At 39.7% G+C, this 15,813-nt stretch overlaps 1 protein-coding gene across 1 annotated transcript in view; it reads right to left on the minus strand.

The window, feature by feature from the left end:
- The window catches only part of LOC109410441 (sodium-independent sulfate anion transporter), a 39,034-nt gene extending 23,236 nt beyond the window's left edge, over window positions 1-15,798 (minus strand). Inside the window, exon 1 of the mRNA XM_029869978.2 lies at window positions 15,417-15,798. The gene's annotated coding sequence lies outside the window, so the exon portion shown is untranslated. The remainder of the gene's footprint in view (window positions 1-15,416) is intronic.
- Window positions 15,799-15,813: the final 15 nt, after the last annotated feature.

Here is a 15,813-nt window from a genome sequence, read left to right on the forward strand (position 1 = left end):
AAAAATCCCCATTGCGAATAACATAGGAGAAAATACGACTCGATACAATCGGCAAAGACCCACGCGACGAAATAAGGACTACGATTGGAAACTTGGAACATGGAATTGCAAGTCACTAGGTTTCGCAGGATGTGACAGGATAATTTACGACGAACTACATCCCTGCAACTTCGACATCGTGGCGTTGCAGGAACTTTGTTGGACTGGACAGAAAGTGTTGAAAAGCGGTCCAAAGCTGTGGCACCACCAACTGGGAACAGGATTTATAGTGTTGGGCAAGTACGACAACGTGTGATCGGGTGGCAGCCGATCAACGCAAGGATGTGCATGTTGAGAGTTAAGGGCCGTTTCTTCAACTACAGCATCATCAACGTCCACTGCCCACACGATGGGAGACCCGATGACGAGAAAGAAGCGTTCTACGCGCAGTTAGAGCAAACATACGATGGTTGCTCGCCGCGTGACGTGAAAATCGTTGTCGGCGACATGAACGCGCAGGTAGGAAGGGAGGAAATGTACAGACCACTGCACAGTGGATTTTTTTTCTAAGAAAATGTCGTAAAATTCAATATCTCTGGACGCCGCTGGAATATCGTCGATCTTTTTTCGTTAAAATGAAGATTTTTTCATGGGCAATTTGATGGTAGGGTATTCGTTTACAGCCCGCGATTATTTCTTGCAGTTTTGGTCAGATAAAGGTGATTTTACCCTATTTTTAGTGCAATGTAGATATTCATACGTCTATAACTTGGGATTCCGTTGAGATAAATTTAATCTTTGTTTGTTAAAATGAAGGTATTTTCAAGGGCAGTCTGTTGGTAGGATATTCGTTTACAGCCCACTGTTATTTCTTGCAGTTTTGGTCAAATAAAGGTAGTTATACCCTATTTTTAGTGGACAATAGATATTCATACGTCTATAACTCTAGATTCCGTTAAGATAAATTCAATATTTTTTCGTTAAAATAAAGGAATATCTAGGGGCAGTCTGTTGGTAGGATGTTCGTTTACAGCCCACTGTTATTTCTTGCAGTTTTGGTCAAAAAAAGGTAGTTTTACCCTATTTTTAGTGGAATATAGATGTTCATACGTCTATAACTCTGAATTCCGATGAGATAAATTCAATCTTTTTTCGTTAAAATGAAGGTACTTTCATGGGCAGTTCGTTGATATGATATTCGTTTACAGCCCGCGATGATTTCTTGCAGTTTTGGTCAAATAAAGGTAGTTTGACCCTATTTTTAGTGCAATGTTGATATTCAACCGTGTATAACTCTGGATTCCGTTGAGATAAATTTAATCTTTTTCGTTCAAATGAAGGTATTTTCAGGGGCAGTTTTTTCGCTAAAATGAAGGTATTTTCATGGGCAGTTCGTTGGTAGGATATTCGTTTACAGCCCGCGATTATTTCTTGCAGTTTTGGTCAGATAAAGGTGATTTTACCCTATTTTTAGTGCAATGTAGATATTCATACGTCTATAACTTGGGATTCCGTTGAGATAAATTTAATCTTTGTTTGTTAAAATGAAGGTATTTTCAAGGGCAGTCTGTTGGTAGGATATTCGTTTACAGCCCACTGTTATTTCTTGCAGTTTTGGTCAAATAAAGGTAGTTATACCCTATTTTTAGTGGACAATAGATATTCATACGTCTATACAGTAGACGTTCGGTCGGTGCAAACGGTTTAACTGCAATGCTTTCTAACTGCAAGTCCGGTAAGTGCAACAAATTTGCAGTTATCGCACCGCCAAACGTCAAAATGGTGCGCCATGTTAGCCCTAATGAACAGTCGAAGGAATTTTTCGTTCATTTTACGTCAATTGACGGCTTGTTGACACTGTCAGGCGTTGCAGTTATCGAATTTTCGTTCGCTAAGTGAAACGTAAACATGTTGCAGTTATCGAACGTCTACTGTAACTCTAGATTCCGTTAAGATAAATTCAATATTTTTTCGTTAAAATAAAGGAATATCTAGGGGCAGTCTGTTGGTAGGATGTTCATTTACAGCCCACTGTTATTTCTTGCAGTTTTGGTCAAAAAAGGTAGTTTTACCCTATTTTTAGTGGAATATAGATGTTCATTAGAGTGGGTCATCGTTTATATGGGAAAATGAAAAATTCAATGGTATCCCATCAGATCAAAGCTTTTTTGATCCCATTTCAGGACCCAAATAAGTGTGCAAAATTTGGGCACGATCGGTTATGTCTACGTTTTGCGCATCGCGATTGAAGTTTGTATAGGGTTTTACATGGAAAAACACACTTTTTTGCATTTCTCTCATAACAAGCTCGTTTTTCTCTAAAACCATGTAACCGATTAAGTGAAAACATAGCCTAGGGTGTCCTGAAAAACTTTGTCGAAGACCGCGAAATGATCTGATGCTTATGAAAAAAGTTATAGCGTTGACATTGCTTGGCGAAACAGCATGATTTTGTTGCTATTGTTATTCCTTTACATGTTAAAACATAAACACATGCATGCGGTTCGTTGGTTATAACTATTTTCACAAGCATCGGATCGCTATGCGGTCTTCAACAAAGTTTTCCAGAACATCCTAGGCTATCATTTTATAGTATCGGTTAAAAAGTTTCAGACAAACTTTTTCAACTTATGACAAAAATGCAAAAAAGGATGTTTTCCCATACAAAATCCCATACAAATTTCAATTACAATGCGCAAAGTGTAGACGCAACCGATCGTGCTCAAATTTTGCACGGATACTCAGGACCCGAAATGGAACCAAAAAAGCTTTGATCTGAGAAAACGGTTCCGATGACCCACACTAATGTTCATACGTCTATAACTCTAAATTCCGTTGAGATAAATTTAATCTTTTTCGTTCAAATGAAGGTATTTTCAGGGGCAGTTTTTTCGTTAAAATGAAGGTATTTTCATGGGCAGTTCGTTGGTAGGATATTCGTTTACAGCCCGCGATGATTTCTTGCAGTTTTGGCCAAATAAAGGTAGTTTTACCCTATTTTTAGTGGAAAATAGATATTCATACGTCTATAACTCTGGATTTCGTTGAGATAAATTTAGACTTTTTTTTGTTAAAATAAAGGTATTCCCAGAAGCAGTTTGTTTCTTGCAGTTTTGGTCAAATAGAGGTAGTGTAATCCTATTTTTAGTGCAGTGTTGATATTCATACGTCTATAACTCTGGATTCCGGTGAGATATAAACAATCTTTTTTTAAAGGTCAATTTACCTTAATGTTAAGTGGAAAGTAAATTTTCATATGTCCATAACTCAAGATTTTATCGAAATTGCTTATTATTGTTATCTATTTTTTTATGGAATAGCACGCGTTTGTACATTCTATTTTTCACAGAATTACCTTCAATTTAGTTCGGTCATTTTTATCCTAACATGGTTTTATGAGTTAATAAATTTAAGTGTAACAATATTGCAAAACATAGTGAAAGAACTAGTTTTAAGCGAAATTAACCAATGAAAATTACCCATGCAAATATCTCTAATTTATCTAAATAATATCCAGAGTTTGAGACGTATAAACATCGTATTACACTAAAAAATAAGGTAAAATTACCTTTATTTGACCAAAACTGCATCGCGGGCTGAGAACGAATATCTTATCAACAAGCTGTCCATGAATAAACCCTTCATTTTAACGAAAAAAACATTGAATTTATCTCAACGAAATCCAGAGTTATAGACATATGGACAGGCTTGTAAACATTCGACACTTTTCACTACCTTCGTTTCGTTGCCGCGGTCGGGTGTCAGCTTGCTTTGTTTCATTCGAGCGCGACCGCTACCTCTTACACACAACACGAGCGGCAGAACGAAGATCAATAAACAAAAAAGTGGATCAAATCATCGTCATCTGATACAGTGACATTTGTCTAATTTCAGATTTTCGCAAGATTTCAGCCAATTTTGATTAAGATTGGTATAATATAAGTTTATTCGTGTATGATAAATCGATTACGACACATACATTTATACATAACAGCTCTCTTTACGGGAAAGACAGGAATAACAAAAACCGAACCATCTCCCGAAGGCGCAATCGTGGTCAAGCGCATTCATTCGACATTTTTGTTCCGGACAGTAGTTTGATCGCTTGTGTTGCGAATGTTGGAGACAAAGGCAGCCGAATATCGACAAAAAGGTGTCAAAGACTGTGATCGCTAACAAGGCTGCATATGGATATCTACTTTCCACTAAAAATAGGGTAAATGCAAGAAATATTCGCGGGCTGTGAATGAATATCCTATCAACGAACTGCCCATGAAAGTACCTTCATTAAAAAAAAAACATTGAATTTATCTCAACGGAATTCAGAGTTATAGACGTATGGTTATCAACATTGCACTAAAAATAGGGTCAAACTACATTTATTTGACCAAAACTGCAAGAAATCATCACGGGCTGTAAACGAATATCCTACCAACAGACTGCCTCTGGAAATACCTTCATTTTAACGAAAAAAGATTGAATTTATCTCAACGGAATCTAGAGTTATAGCCATATGAAAATCTACTTTCCACTGAAAATAGGGTAAAGCTACCTTTATCTGACCAAAACTGCAAGAAATAATAGCGGGCTGTAAACGAATATCCAATCAACGAACTGCCCATGAAAGTACCTTCATTTTAACGAAAAAATACTGAATTTATCTCAACGGAAGTCAGAGTTATAAACGTATGAATATCTACTTTCCACTAAAAATAGGGTCAAACTACATTTATTTGACCAAATCTGCAAGAAATAATCGCGTGCTGTAAACGAATGTCCTAACAACAGACTGCCCCTGAAAATACCTTCATTCTAGCGAAAAAAGATTGAATTTATCTCAACGGAATTCAGAGTTATAGACGTATGAATATCTACTTTCCACTAAAAATAGGGTAAAACTACCTTTATTTGACCATAACTGCAAGAAATAATAGCGGGCTGTAAACGAATATCCTATCAACGAACTGCCCATGAAAGTACCTCCATTTTAACGAAAAAAGATTGAATTTATCTTAACGGAATTCAGAGTTATAAACGTATGAATATCTACTTTCCACTAAAAATAGGGTATAACTACCTTTATTTGACCAAAACTGCAAGAAATAACAGTGGGCTGTAAACGAATATCCTACCAACAGAATGCCCTTGAAAATACCTTCATTTTAACAAAAAAAGATTAAATTTATCTCAACGGAATCCCAAGTTATAGACGTATGAATATCCACATTGCACTAAAAATAGGGTAAAATCACCTTTATCTGACCAAAACTGCAAGAAATAATCGCGTGCTGTGAACGAATTCCCTACCATCAAATTGCCCATGAAAAATCTTCATTTTAACGAAAAAAGATCTACGATATTCCAGCGGCATCCAGAGATATTCAATTTTACGACATTTTCTTAGAAAAAAATCCACTGTGCACTGTATCGAATGATAACGGCCAGCGATGCGTAAACTATGCAGCCTCCCGTGGTATGGTAGTCCGAAGCACCTGTTGCGATAACATTTCGCGACTGTATTTTAGCGTATACAAACCGCTAAGTGGGAACCAAGTTTCTATCGTGGTTCAGAATAAGGAACGGAATAAGAAAGCAAAAAAGTGCACTTGTGAATTATATGCCGCTTGTAGTCACATCATTAGGTGGCGCGAATTAATTAGAATAATAAATTTTCTTTGATTGATAGTGTTGAATAAGTAACCGAAATATTTGGATAGTGTACTAATGATGTGTCCTTCAACCAGACTACAGCTAACACCACATAGATCCGGCAAAGCCGATGCCAGCTGACGTTTGCCAAACTGGATGATAGGGCAAGAAGAAGGTTGCACTGAAAAATTGTAATATGATCATACAAACATTATTATAAGTGAATTAATAAAGTGTTTATTTTAGCTTTAGCTTATCCACCTATCTGGACGGTTTTGATTTGCTGAAAGAATTTCAGCCCACGACCATTTGCTCTACCCTTCGGCAACAGCACCTTCTTCCCCCGCAAAGATATCCACAAAGCCACCTGGAGATCACCCGACCATCAAACAGAAAACCAAATCGACGGTAAATTCTTCTCGGATATAACCAATGTCCGCACATACCGCAGTGCGAATATAAATAGATTCGGATCACTACTTAGCTGCTGTATGCATGCGCTCAAAACTTTCGACAGTTATCACCACGCGTCGAATTCGAACGCCGTGGCTCAACATCGAGCGCAGCTGCGTAACGTAGAAGTGGCTCAAGACTACGCGCAGCAGTTAGCAGTGGCCCTACCAACGGAAGAGCAGCTTGGCGCAGCTACACTTGAAGATGGCTGGAGGGACATCCGATCCGCCATAGGTAGTACCTCGGCTACAGCACTAGGCTTCGCGACTCCGAATCACAGAAACGACTGGTACGACGGCGAATGTGAACAGTTGAAAAACGAGAAGAATGCAGCATGGGCAAGAGTGCTGCAACACCGTACGAGAGCGAATGAGGCACGTTACAGACAGGCGCGGAACAGGCAGAACTCAGTCTTCTGGATGAAGATGCGCCAGCAGGAAGAACGAGATCGCGAAGCGATGGAAGAGCTGTATCGTGCTAAGGACACACGAAAGTTCTACGAGAAGCTGAACCGCTCGCGCAGAGGCTTTGTGCCACAAGCCGACATGTGCCGAGATAATCACGGGAATATTCTCACGTGCGAGCGTGAGGTGGTCGAGAGGTGGCGGCAGCATTACGATGAGCACCTCAATGGCGACGTTGCAAGTACCGAAGGTGGCGTGGTAACAGATCTAGGAGTATGTGCACAGGACGAAAGACTTCCGGCCCCTGACCTCCAAGAGATTGAGCAGGAGGTTGGCCGGTTGAAAAACAATAAAGCCGCTGGAGCAGATCAACTGCCAAGCGAGCTTCTAAAATACGGTGGAGAAACACTGGTGAGAACACTACACTGGGTCATTACCAAGATTTGGGAAGAGGAAGTATTACCGGAGGAATGGATGGAAGGTATCGTGTGTCCCATCTACAAAAAGGGCGACAAGTTGGATTGCGGGAACTACCGCGCGATCACACTACTGAGTGCTGCCTACAAGATACTCTCTCAAATTTTATGCCGCCGTCTATCACCGATTGTAAGAGAGTTCGTGGGGCAATATCAGGCTGGATTTATGGGTGAACGCGCTACAACGGACCAGATGTTCGCCATCCGTCAGGTGTTGCAGAAATGCCGCGAATACAACGTGCCCACACATCACTTGTTCATAGATTTCAAATCGGCGTATGATACAATCGATCGAGAACAGCTATGGCAGATTGTGCACGAATACGGATTCCCGGATAAACTGATACGATTGATCAAGGCGACGATGGATCGAGTGATGTGCGTAGTTCGAGTATCAGGGACACACAGAGGTCCAATTTTAAGAAGCTGGCAGAAACTCAATTTTTGAACATGTCTTTTATGGAATACAGTATATTGAGCATTCATCCATAATACCAGAAGCACTAACTGGCATTTAAAAAAAATGGAAATATTGATTTTGTATCTTGTTACAGTACTGAATAGCTGCTAATGAAAAAGTTCTGAATTTTTGATAAATAACACAAACAAGTTCAACCACTACAAAAGTCTATTGATATAAGTAATACAATTGCTTTCAAAAGTTTATTTGTAAGTTCTTGTGTATATCAGACATCTGCAATGGAGCAAGAGATCAAAATAACACTTTTGGCTTCAAAATTGACATTACATGTCATTAATACGAAAAATTCTTACAGTTCGACTTCATTTATTTATTTATTTGCCGTCTTTAGTTAGAAAAACTACACAGACCGATACTTAATCCTATTTTTAAACTCTATTCTACCGTGCCATGCCCTAATACCGTGTGCCTCCTAATACCGTGTATTTCACAAAAAACTCAAATATTAGTGTATTATTTTTTTAACTAAGTAACTAATTCAATCATTAGCATATTAAACCTTCTTAAGTTAGGCGTAATAAATTTGGCACATATTTACAAAAACAAGCAATTAAAAATATTCACAAAATGTGAGTGCGAAGTACCAATACACGGTATTAGGGCATGGTTCCTTTTGTGTTCCAAATACCGTGTTTCGGCTAAAACTGCAAGCTGACAATATTATTGATACTTTTTTACTTTATGCAATTGTACAAACCTCTAGGCAACGTTTAACGCACAGATTCTTTTAACCTTCCGTAACTCGCGCGGTTGACTACCTGCGTCAGCACCACGCTAATGCTGAGTACACAAAGCGAGATTTTTTCAACGTGTTGTACAAAATACAACAGCGCGAGCGCTCGTGGGTTAAGTATGAACTTAGTATGATTGATATAGTGATGATTCAAAGGACCACCAATGTACGCGGGTCACATACACGGTATTAGGCACAATGCTATGTTTTACCATTTTGTTTTTAACAATGGTTAAAACATTTGGAATGCCATTAATTATATTTATTATACATAATACACAGAATAACCAATAATATAGCGTTTGAAAAATCAAGAAACACGGATAATTGATTTTTACAGGGCTCTTTGAAGTAAAGAGCATCCTTAAGGTCACGGTATTAGGGCATGGCACGGTACTAACATTAAAATCAAATTCGTCATAAACAGCATTAAATAATTCACAAGATCTGTCCAGAGGATTCAAAGTGTCTTACAAATCACTCCCCGCTACTCTCAGCGCGGAGATTCCGTTCAAATGCTCGTTCATGTATGCGGAATCGGTTAGAGAAAAATGCAACTGCCAAGAGCTGCCAAAACAATAGCGCCATGATGATATGTGTATACTAAAATTGTATGAAAAACATCAATTTTGTTCGGATTTTATTCGAAGGAATCGACAAAAAATGAAAATACCTTTAAAATGAAATTGAGCGCTAAATAATGTTCCAATACACTCATATAGGCTAAAACTAGCAGACTACTATGATTTGGCAATTTTTGCCAGGTATTTTCAAATCTGGACCACTGTGGGACACTCTCGAGTCCCTTCGAATCTCGCAGAGGGTTACGGCAAGGTGATGGTCTTTCGTGCTTGCTGTTCAACATTGCTTTAGAGGGTGCTATAAGGAGAGCGGGGATAAACACGAGTGGGACGGTTTTCACGAAGTCCGTTCAGCTGCTTGGTTTCGCCGATAATATGTATTGATATTATTGCTCGTAAATTTGAGACGATGCCGGAAACGTACATCCGTTTAAAGAGTGAAGCCAGGCGAATTGGATTAGTCATTAATGTGTCGAAGACAAAGTACATGATGGCAAAGGGCTCCAGGGAGGAATCACCGCGCAGAGAAATTCAGAGGCGCATTGTGGCAGGAAATCGTGCTTACTTTGGACTCCGCATAACTCTACGATCGAATAAAGTTCGCCGTAACACGAAGTTAACTAGGTAGTTTGTATGCAAAATGTCCATGGGATTTCTTGAGGACGAGCTTGGTGGTCTAGTGGCTACCGCTTCTGATTCATATGCAGGTCCTGGGTTCAATTCCTGGCTCGTCCCTTTCCTCCTACTTTGTATCTTTCTATCTATCTATATCTATTCTCTCTCACTCTCTCTCTCTTACATATACATCTCATGTATACTCGTATGGGGCTGTCCATTAATTACGTAAGGGAATTTTTGCGATTTTCCGACACCCCCTCCCTCATAAGATTTTTTGTATGATAACTCATTTTTTTTTGTATGGCGCGTAATATTTCTGAATCCCACCCCCCATAAACCCTTACGTTATTAATGGACAGCCCCTATGTTCGTAGCGACCGCTAGAACCAGAAACGGATTGAAAGTACTTTAAGGAATACTTGGAGAAATGCTTGAAGGAATTCATGGAGTAATTGCCAAGAAAAGAAATGCAGGCATGCAGGAATAATCTTTTGAGAAATTTCAAGAGGAATATTTGGAAGGAATTCTTAATCAACCTTCCAGAATTCAGAGTTTATGGAAAAAAATGAGGATATCTGAGTGAAATCTTAGAGATATCCAATAAAATCTCAGGAAAGTTCTTTTGGTTCCAATTCAAAGATTTTCGTTTGTATGAATGATTGTTTTGGGAAAATTCACGTTTTTAAATGTAAACAAAAATACAGTAGGACGCACCCTAGCGAGAAACTTCACCGCTGCTCTCAAAAGGGTGTTAAGATGGCTGGCGCTAAGAAGGAATTTAGAATCAGGTGAGTGCCAATGGGCGCAGCCATCTTCATAAACTGAAGATTAGTCAGAAGTATACCAGGCGTCCGTGTGTGTAGTTCATTTAATGTAGTGTAGTTCTGTGCAAAAGCGTTAACAAACACTCCCCCCCCCCAGTGGGGGCAGGGATTAGAAAACCAGAGCTAACAGACTACCTCCGTTCAGGACCTCGTATCCGTTATTAAGAACGGTCACACACGGCGGCTCGGAAGTCAAGATGGCTTCCGAGTCTAATCGCAAAAGAACCGCCATCGTCCCATTCAGGAGCCTCAGGCCGTTGGCCTTAATCGTCAAGGAGGGACCCTTCTCTCGGCACGGTCGTTCCGGTCCCGTCCTGGGCCGTGTCAATTCCGACAATGAAGAGAATGACGGAATGTGGGAAATTAGGATTTTAGCGGCCATTGCCTGAATTTGGCCTCTTTAAAAAAAACTCTCTCTCTCTCTCTCTCTCTTTGTATAGAAATTTTTTTCCTTTAACGCTAAACTTTAAATTAGAATACTAAATGAGACAGCATGGGTGTTGAAAGCGAACACCACATGTCAGTTAGGTATAGTTATAAGAAAACAAGTTGTATGTTATAATAATAATTGCAATAAAATTATTGTTGAATACGCATCCGAGGTGGCCGTGATAACTATCACTCGAATAAAACGTACGCGGATTCAAGGATTAAAACTAGACAAAACTACTTTATTAAAATAAGCGACACATCGAGATTAAGATCGGACGGAAGTGGAAATGACATTTATCACTGACGTTGCATCAGTCGCATGACAGCTCAGCTGTCAGGGAAGAGCCCAGTGGTAAAGCGAGGCGACGGTGTAGGTAATTTTGTAATTTATTATTCAACGTAAACCTGTTAGTTATGTGGGATGCTCTTTAATGCTGTCCATTTTTCGGACTCTTCTGATGGTTCAATAATTCCCTTCTCCCGAGCGAACTTCTAACACACACTAGAACTTGCTCAATCTTACCGACTCCACCACTAGGTCCGGCTACTCCGGTTACTCTGAATGTCTCGCACTTTCCCGCTCTGCACAGAATAACAACACTCTAAACATGATTTGCCAAGGTGACCGGTAATTACTCAATCGATCAAGATGTGTATTCATGCAAGGTACCACATCTCCCTTTTTCTATATTTTTTCAACAATTGATTTGTTTGAACTCTTCCTCTTTCTTCTAAATATCATTGAAGTTATTGTTGGTTTCCAGGCTTCAAAAGATTTTCCTATTTGTTTCATACAGAAACATCAGAGTTCATACTCCTGTATTCCGATTTTGAAGATCACTTCACTAGATATGTAAATCACAACAGAAGATCGCAAATTCATATAGATTAATGTACCAATTGTAGAATCCATTCATCAATCTCCATCTTATCCGCTTTGACGTAGAGTCGCAATATTCGCAATAATACATTCTTTCTTACTAAGCACCATCTCCCTTGTTTTATTTATACCTTTACTGACTCGTGTGACTCTGGGTTAACATAACACTCTACATAATATACCGCCCAGTATTTCAGCCAATATTTGCACAACTCCTTATTCGAAATTAACAGTCTCTTCCAACATATTAACTTTCAATCCCTTCTACAGTTCCGCTATGTGCGTTCTAAGGATTTAAATCATTCCCATCGTCAGCCGCACATCATGCCTCTCTGCTTTCAGAAAACTTTCTTGTTGGGACCAAGGGGAATGACATATCCTTTTCTAACCGGAATATCCGCATTTATCCGTTTCTAACCGTCGCTAACCGCGTCTAACCGCTGCTCACTTAGCAGCTCGCTTAGCAACGGTTAGCGACGGTTAGAAACGGATAAATGCGGATATTCCGGTTAGAAAAGGATATGTCATTCCCCTTGGTTGGGACACTTCACATTTGCAAAACTAGTGGGCGACTATGTTAATGAATACCGGACTGTCAGAAGCTTCCTCCTCTGGTACCACGGTCAATATTCGCTCTAGAAACAGATTCCTTCTTATCCAACTCTGAATCTCCGAAGTACCACAACTAAAACGTCTCGATTATACTAGCGACAAAACCTTGCCAAATTTACAGAAGACTTTGATTTTAACTATGGTGATGACAGCACATCAAGTGTTCTAATTCTAACTTTTCTCTTCTTTGTCTGTTTCCAGGCTAGTCTCAATGAACCTTTTTTTAACTACGAGTTCAGTCTACGTTGTCTTCAGATGTGTACCTCAATACACGCTTTTCCCAAACACAATTTCAACATCCCCGAAAATCTCCAAGAACAATCTTGCCTGAATCATGTCTCACCTTCCTTTTTCTGTGCTCCATGCGTACTTCCATTATAAGGAAAACCTTCCCTTGCCAATTATCACAATTCGTATCTCATGTGGCCGGTACATAAAATCACTCCTATGTCCAAGAATGTCCCCATTACAGAGAGACACTGGACCGACAAGAAATCTAACCGCTGAAGGCAGGCTACTGACATGCATTACTGACAACATCCCTTTTGCCAAAACGGCTCCAATGGTGCTTATCAAACGATTTGGGCCAAGACTGTGCCTTTTAATTTCCTTCTACTTGTGAATATTTACTTAGGCTAACGCTAACTCTTCTTTGCCATCGCTCAATGCAGCTGATTTCGGTGTGTAAACAACCAGTGTCGCCCCTATCACGGAACTGCCGGATAACTGCGAATTTATCGCTTTGGCTATATGGGCTCTTAACCCGAACAATCCATCCCTCTGGCTCCTTCAGAGCCCTTGACTAAAATTACTCTGTTACTAAGTTAGATAATCTGTTTGACTTTTTTCCGAAGGATCCCGACACACCCGAATCCAGGTTCATCCAAATCAAGGACTTGATTTCAATTGCACTCCCTAACCATTCAGGAATGTTCCAAAACTTAACACATCTCTGATTCCTGAAATCTCTCCTCCCGTTAAGTGCTTTTTTTCTACAGTTGGATGTGCATCTTTTGGAAGTAAATCAAATTCTCGGTCATTACAGGTGTTGCACCTTACACTATTAAGGTTTGCTTCAATGCTCTCCATGAGCAGCATTGAGAGTTTCTTCCAACCCTGTTTCATAATGATGGCCTTTTCATCCTGCTCTTTTAGAGCAGTGTAGTGCTTTCCTGCCGCTACTACTAAATCTTTCTACGCTCTCCGGGAGCAGTGCTGTGCCATGCACAAGCCACTTTGAAACGGTCTCCGAGACCAACATTTGTCGTGTTCATAACGCTCTCCGGGAGCATTGCTGTACTGTGCTTGCAGCAGCCTGTCCATTTTTCGGGCAATCAACCTTGCCAGCGTTCTCCGGGAGCAATGTACATTATGTTTTGCTACAGCTTCGCAATTCCGATCTTCTAGACCAGTCACTCTTCCAACCCTCTCGATCCAAATATGTGCACTCAAACTTCCCTCAGTAAAGATGCCAAGTGTCAACAAATCCACCTCCGTTCCCTGTTCAAACCTATTTCCGATTTTGCTTGCAGGCATCTCAACGGACTACTTTCACCCGTTTCACCCTAACCGCTTGGTTTCACTTAGCTGACGCTCTTGGTCAAATTTGTATCCACAAGACTTGCAACTTTACACAAATCCACCCAGCTCCTCTTCCTTACACGTTCAGGATTCCGATCCATCCTCGTCGCCAATGTGGGATGCTCTTTAATGCCGTCCATTTTTCGGACTCTTCTGATGGTTCAATAATTCCCTTCTCCCGAGCGAACTTCTAACACACACTAGAACTTGCTCAATCTTACCGACTCCACCACTAGGTCCGGCTACTCCGGTTACTCTGAATGTCTCGCACTTTCCCGCTCTGCACAGAATAACAACACTCTAAACATGATTTGCCAAGGTGACCGGTAATTACTCAATCGATCAAGATGTGTATTCATGCAAGGTACCACAAGTTACATAACTTATAACCAAGGTTGCGACCATTCATTTGCAAAGATTTACATTCATTTGCTATTATCTCAGTTCAGAAGCACACTATTGAAAAACAATGTATGGATGAATTCAACCTTGTAGTTTTATCTGAAAGTTTGCCGAATAACATTGGGGTCGCAAACGTATACCAAAGTCGTGAGCGAGCTGTGAAGGCAACTCTCCACGCGGTGAATGTAAATTTCATTCACGTTGTGGAAAGTTGCCTTCACATCTCGCTCACGACTTTGGAATGCGTGTGCGACCCAAATGTTATTCGGCAAACTTTCAGATAAAACTACAAAGTAAAATTCATCCATACATTGTTTTTCCATAGCATGCTTCTGAAATGAGATAATAGCAAATGAATGTAAATCTCTGCAAATGAATGGTTGCAACCTTGCTTATAACCAAGTCAAGGACTATCACTCACATGTATATTATAATAAATGTGGCATAATTACACAATAAGTTTACAAAATAAAACGAAAGTCGTGAACTTCTGTCAACGACCAAAGTTTTTGAAGCACAATTTAGTGCTGATTTCGAAACCGACCTTCAAAAAATTTTAAGTAGAACAGTTTTTTAATTTTAGCTCAATAGCGAGTTTTGCAACTTTTCAAAATATGTAATTTACTAAAATTCAAATATATTGCGTTTTGTTTAACTAATTTTAAATCTTTTTCCATAAATTGAAAGCTGAATACAATACCATTCGAACATCTGAATACAGGTTTTGCATCAGATTGCTGAAATTCAAGATATTGGCGAGTTTTAGGGATAATCTTCTTAACTTTTAGCAAAATTTCCAAAATTTTTTGAAGAAATTTATTTTTTTCAATAGGAAAAAACCAACTTAAAAATTCTTTCTCGACGTTTATTTGACATATCATATGTAGGCGAGTTACAGTAAAAATTTCAGCTCAATCGGAGCATTGATTACGGAGAATGAGATGTTTGAAATGAGCGACTTTGCTTAAAAATAGAACAAAAATCGATTTCAAATCATCAACCTTGTATGGAAAGTCGAAAAAATTTCGGTTCTACTGTAATTTTTTTCCTTTGCGTTTTCGAACTCAGGGCATGATTCTACGCCAAAAACGATCATCAGCTTCGAGTTCAAAAATGCTGTAAACTAGTGTTATCTATGATAGATCCTGGACAAAAACTTTGAACTATAATAAAATTCGTGTGGAGAACTGCAAACATGCTTCGTTTTGGACCACCCTAAGGAGTTGGGGTATGGCGGAAGTTGGAATAAACCGACGAAGCACAGATTTTGTATGGTAGGATGGTAGGTAGTTATTTCCAAGAGATGCTTACCTTTAGGGACTGCTCGCCTTACCAGCTGTAAACCACCTGACGATAAAAATACGTCGTCAAACGTGTTCCTGACCAAGCAACGGACTATCACTATCTAAAAACTGAAGCACCTTGCGGACATGGACTGTTTGCTCCAGTGTATAACTATAGATATTGCGCGAACTTTTTTGTCATGGTCGTTATCAGCACCTTAATACAAATACTTCCTATGGCCGGGGAGCTTATAGGTAGTGCACTTTCTCGCGAAATATGTCTTTCGCGTCGCAGTTGACTCCGGTTCCCGTGGGACGATTCCCGTTCGTTTTCTGCACGACCGACCGACCACGACTCCGCACGCCGCAGTCCGCACCCGTTCCGTTCGTATCAAAAGTAAACAAATCTGCCGGAGGAATGTAAA

Source organism: Aedes albopictus, chromosome 3, assembly GCF_035046485.1.
Source record: "Aedes albopictus strain Foshan chromosome 3, AalbF5, whole genome shotgun sequence".
Classification (NCBI taxonomy): domain Eukaryota; kingdom Metazoa; phylum Arthropoda; class Insecta; order Diptera; family Culicidae; genus Aedes; species Aedes albopictus.